This window comes from Pelodiscus sinensis, chromosome 2 (assembly GCF_052426305.1).
Source record: "Pelodiscus sinensis isolate ZL-2025 chromosome 2, ASM5242630v1, whole genome shotgun sequence".
NCBI lineage: Eukaryota > Metazoa > Chordata > Testudines > Trionychidae > Pelodiscus > Pelodiscus sinensis.
Genome location: NC_143053.1, coordinates 184,035,120 through 184,040,719, shown reverse-complemented (window position 1 = coordinate 184,040,719; position 5,600 = coordinate 184,035,120). Strand labels below are relative to the sequence as shown.

The window sequence follows — 5,600 nt, the reverse complement described above, 5'->3', positions numbered from 1 at the left end:
TGAACTGCTGAACATGTCACCACTGGCAGTTGAGTTATTCCTAAAGCTACCAAGTGATGATAGAGAGTCAGACACTGCTCTAGCCATACACAGTTACTACAATGGGAGGTTTCTTGTAGCATTCACAGAGGTGCAGCTCACAGGGAAATGCTGCTTTTGGGCTTGTGAAACAGACACTGAGAGGTGAGACCATGAGGCTGTGTCTAGACTGGCAAGTTTTTCCACAAAATCATCTGATTTTGCGGAAAAACTTGCCAGCTGTCTACATGTAAGATCGTCAGTGTTCTTGTGGAAATACTATGCCGCTCCCGTTTGGGCAAAAGTCTTTTTCCGAAAGACTTTTGCGCAAAAGGACCAGTGTAGACAGCACAGTAGTGTTTTCCACAAAAAAGCCCTGATCGCAAAAAGCATCCTGCCAATCTAGACGTGCTTTTAACGGAAAACTTTTCCATTAAAAGCATTTTCGGAAAATCATGCCAGTGTAGACGTAGCCTGAATGTCTGGGAAGAGAAGTAGTGGCTGCACAACTTTCAGATGAGGAAAGCCATATTCATGGGATTGTGTGATTAACTTGCCCCAACACTGCAGCACAAGGACACGAGAATGAGAGCTACCTTGCATGTGGGGAAGCACATGGAGATTGCACAGTGCAAGCTGGCTACTCTAGACAGCTACGGGTTGGTCATCATTCACTTTGGAGTGGGAAAGTCAATAGTTGGACTCATGTCGATGGAAGAGTGCAGGGCCATCAGTTGCATCCTGCTTTGAAAGAGTGTGACTCTGGGCAATGTGTGTGAAATTGTGAATGGCTTTGCACAGATGGTCTTACCTCCAGACAGGAGATAGATGGAATGCTGTGATGGCATTTCGGGGAATCCCCTACCCTGCACCCCATTCACAGCCAGATGTGATTCTCAGTCACCCAGTAGAGTAGAAGGTTTTATTGGTTCTCAGGGACACAGTGTAGCATAGGAGCAATGTTAGCACACTCCCAGCAACTGGTCACCCAGGCAGCCCTACCTATATCTCTTTGTCTCTTTCTCTGGGAACAGAGTTGTTATCTTCTCAAGCTGGCCCTTAGGTGTCTATAGCCAATACACACTTGGAGTAAGTCACTGGGAATCACACATAACACAAGACAGACAGGCATAAACACAAGGTTACAAAGTAGACAGCACCCGCACTACGTCACATCTCTCCCTCCTTCAAGACCAAACTGAGGGGGGTCACTTAGCCTGTGACCTGGGGAAGTTTGGGCCCCCAGCCGGGTAAATCATCGGGTGTGACATTGGTGCTCCCTTTTCCTTGGGCCTGCCATGCTCCACCTTGTTTGGCTGCTAGATGACACTGAGGGGGCCGGCACAGGCCCACTCTCTGTGGTCGTACCAGCCCTTCCTCTTCCCTTGGGCTGAGCTCAGGGTCTCTCTGGCTGGGCCCAGGAGCTCAGCAAGCCTTTCCTGAAAATCCTCCACCCCTGACTCTCCATCCAGGGAGACCTCCTCCTCACATAACTCTCTCAGCAAGACCAGGGGTCCCCTCCCCCTTCTCCACCATGGTTCAGTTGAAGGGAACCTGGTGGACCCTTGAGGCACCTCCCTGTGCACAGACAGCAGGTGGGGCAGGTACTGGTCCCAGTCCTCTGGGTTCTGGTGCATAAAGGCCTTCAGCATCTGCTTCAGGGTCCCATGGAACCTTCTCATCAGCCTGTTGGACCGGGAGTGATATGCCGAGGCCCAGGAGAGCCGGACCCCATGCTCCTCCCACAAGCACCGGAACAGGGCTGACATGAAGGCAAACCCCTGGTCAGTGAGGATCTCCTGGGGGAACCCCACCCTGCTGAAAATGGCCAGCAGTGGGTCTGCCACTGTGTTTGTCTCGATAGAGGGCAGAGCCATGGCCTTGGGGTGGCGAGTAATGAAATCCACCACCACCAGGACATATTTCTTCCCTGTCCGAGTCGCCTGCTGAAGGGTCTCACTATATCCATCGCCACCTTCAGGAAAGGCTCCTCTACGATGGGCAGGTGCCTCAAGGCAGCTTTCCCGCAGTCTCGGTCTTTCAGCGCACTCTGGCAGGAGTTGGAGGACTGGCAGTGCCACTTCACAGCCACAAATATCCGAGCCAATAAAAGGTTTGGAGTAGCCTCAGCCCAGTGTGTCAGGACACAGGTTGCCCTGAGCATGGAATGTCATGAGCCAGGTACAGCAGCCCGAGGCGATACTTTTGGGGAACCACCAGCCACCACCGGACCTCCCATGACCCCACTTACCCTGGGGGGAGCCATTCCTGCTACTGGAATCCACTCTCCCACAGGAATCTCTGCTGGCACACTCCCCCTAGGGTCTGAGCTGCACCGAGGCCAGCCTGGTTCCTCAGCTTCTGCAAGGAGGGATCTGCCTGCACCTTGGCCTGGAATTCAGCAGCTGGGGAAGGGACATGTTCTCCACCACTGCCTGGGTCTGGCATCTCAGACCTGCTGAGCCCAGCCCTCTGGGGCCTCTTGTCTGTTGGGATGAGGCCCTGAACCCCATGCAGAGTCCCCTCCCCTGGGTCAGGGCTGCAGGCTCGTGGCTGACTCTGGCTACGGATAGCACCCAGAGCCTTCCAGCCAATCCTCTAGGTCACCCCCATCAGCATCCCAGTGGGCAAGTGCTGGTGCGCCCCCACTTCCTTGGAGCCCTCCTTATCCCCCCATTTCAGGTGCATCTGGGCTACGGGTACTTTGAACGGGGTCCCGTCTGTGCCTCTCAGAGTCAGCTGGGTGCTGGGCACCATGCAATCTGGGGCCACCAGCTCAGGTCAGGCCAGCACCATCTCTGCCCCTGTGTCCTAGTAGCCAATCATATTCCTGCCATCCACCTCCAGTGGTACGAGGCACGCACTCTGCAGGGGCCGCCCTGCACCTACCCAGTACACGGAGAAGCCTGCCTCTGGAGTGTCAGGTCTCCCAGAGGAGCTGGCCTGAGAGGCATCTCCCCACCCACTCCCCCAAGTTGAGGTCAGCCTGCCAGCCCCTATCCCTGGTGCAGCCTGCTCCTCCTCCAGCCAGTTAACCCTGGGAAGTCTTGGATTGTGGAGCCTGACTGGAGATTTGGGGCACTGAACCCGTTGTAGCCTCTTTGCCCACAGTGATGGCAGGTCAGATCCCGTGAGTCCCCTTGGGATGGCTGGTCCATCCGGGTATTGGCTGGCCCTCTGGGAGAAGGATTGCTGAGACCCCCTTCCTGGGCTTGCCCTGAAGGTGCTTTCCTCAGGTGCACAGCTGGGAACCAGTCTCTCTGGGACTCCCTTTCACATCCGGACTGTCTGTGAACTCATCAGCCAGCTTCCCCGCGCTGTGTGGGTCATCTGGCTTCCTGCCCTTCAGCCATAGCCTCAGGTCAGACGATCACATAGTACAGAACTGTTCCAGGACCATTAGCTTAACTAGGTCCTCTGTGGTTTGGGCTCCAGCCCCGGACACCCACTAGCGGAAGTACTGCATCAGGCAGGAGGCCAGGTCTGCGCACGTCTCCTCCAGTCCCTTCTGTGCCTCCTGGAACTTTTTCCTGTATGTCCCAGGAGTCAGCCTGAACTTGTGCAGCAGGGCTTGTTTGGCTCGTTCATAGTTCCCCAGCTGCAGCCCCTCCAGCTTGCTGAGCATCCCTGAGGCTTTCCGATCCAGTAAGGGGGTGAACTGCGAGAGCCAGTTGGCTGGGGGAATCTGGTGCAGCTTGCAGGCTCGCTCAAAAGAGTTAAAGAATCTGTCCAAGTCCCCTACATGCTTACACTGGGACAGCACAAACCTCTCAAAGTGACCTGCAGTCCTAGACCCCCTGGGCCCTTCCCCACTCACAGCAGCCAGGGCCTCTTGGCTTCTCCACTCTGCCATGGCCCGCTCATGCTGCCGCTGTTCCCTACAGTCCTCCAATTCCTTTAGCCACAGGTCAATCTCCAGCCATCACAGCTTCGCCGGGGGACAGCTCACCTAGGATGAACTGCTGCTGGCACCGTGTCTGTCTGGCAGTCTCCAGCCCTCCCTCCTGCATAAGAGTCTGAAACACTCCTAGGGAGTGTCTGGCTGCCCCCAGCTAGGACAGATCCAGGCCCCCGGAACAGTCATTCTCTTCCAGCCAAGCCATTAGCTGGGTCTTGGTCAATTTCCCCATGGGCAGGCCCTTCTGCTTGCACAGCTCTACAATGTCTGCATTGAGGAGCAGTTGTAGGTCATCTTCCTGCCATGCTGCAGTGCCTCACGACTCCCAGGAAGAACCCCTCAGTGTGCCAGGCTCCTTGAGCGTCACTCCCTGTCCTGGGCAACATTGATGGAGCCATGGAGTTTAGACACATCCTGGGAGCCTTGACAGCAGCAAGGAGCGGTTCAACAACAGGCTGAGCAGATGCAGAATGACTGCGGAATGGGCTTTTGGCCACTTTAAAAGCCCCCTGGTGACGTTTGTACAGGAAACTGGACTTGGCCAATCACCACATCCCTCTGGTTATCGCCACGTGTTGTATCCTCCCTAACGTTTGCAAAGGGAAGGATGAAAGCTTCACTCAGGGCTGGCCTGCTGAGGCACAGCACCTGGAGGCCAAGTTTAAACTATCTGAGAACTAAGCTATTAGAGGAGCATCGCACAAAGTCATCAGGGTCAGGGATGCCCCGAGGCAGCAATTTGATGCCGTAAGTCAGTAATAGTTGGGGCCATGCACAGGAGTGCAGAGGCTACAATGCTAGTGGGGGGTTGTGGTGCATCTAGCACAAAAAGTGCATGTTGCTTTGTTGGAGTGGGCTTGCTTGCATGAAATGGAATAAAGATTGCTTTCAAACCCAAGAACTGAATTAAAAACAAATTGTGTGATGAACTTGCTCCAACTCTGCAGCGCAAGGACACGAGAATGAGAGCTACCCTGCCCGTGGGGAAGCACGTGGCAATTGCACGGTGCACACTGGCTACTCTAGAGAGTTGCCGGTTGCTCACCAATCACTTTGAGTGGGGAAGTCGACTTACAGCATGACACATCTGCTCTTTGTGGGCGGGAGGGGGAAGGGAGGTGGTGAGACCCCAGCATGTTGACAGATTTGTGTATGTACAGGTATTCTATGCAGCCCTGCTGTCTGATGTGCCCTGCAATAGGTGCTGCAGCTCAGCAGGGCTACACTGCATGGGGGTGGGGGTGGAGTGCATTGGGTGCCTGTGGGAGTCTGCAGGACTGGATGTGAAGAGTGGGTGTGTAATGCAGCAGGTGCCAACTGGAGAGAGGAGGGTGGCCAAAGTGTGCTGGTAGTGAGAAGGGGAGTGCATGGAAAACAGTTTTGGGACACCACCTGTGAGGAGGAGGGGCAGTCACAGCGCTGCTCCATCTGCAGTGCTAGCAGGGCCTGGAGTGTGCCCGTGTGGTGCTGCATAATGTTTCAGAGCTGCTTTGTGGCCTCACTCTGGCCCTCAGCATTCTGCTTCCATCCCCTCCTCTCACTGCCCCTCTCCTCCTTCAAACCTCTCTTTTCAGTAGCAGCCTGAAACACAACCTCGCACAGCCAGTCCTCTTTACTTTTCAGAGGCTGCTTCCTGGGCCTGCACAGCTGTTGGGCTGATGATAACAAGGGAATTTGGATCTCT

At 55.0% G+C, this 5,600-nt stretch overlaps 1 pseudogene; it reads right to left on the bottom strand.

Annotated features, from left to right (window-relative positions):
- Window positions 1-2,464: 2,464 nt before the first annotated feature.
- Window positions 2,465-5,040, bottom strand: LOC149525407 (uncharacterized; annotated as a pseudogene).
- Between the last annotated feature and the right edge of the window lie 560 nt (window positions 5,041-5,600).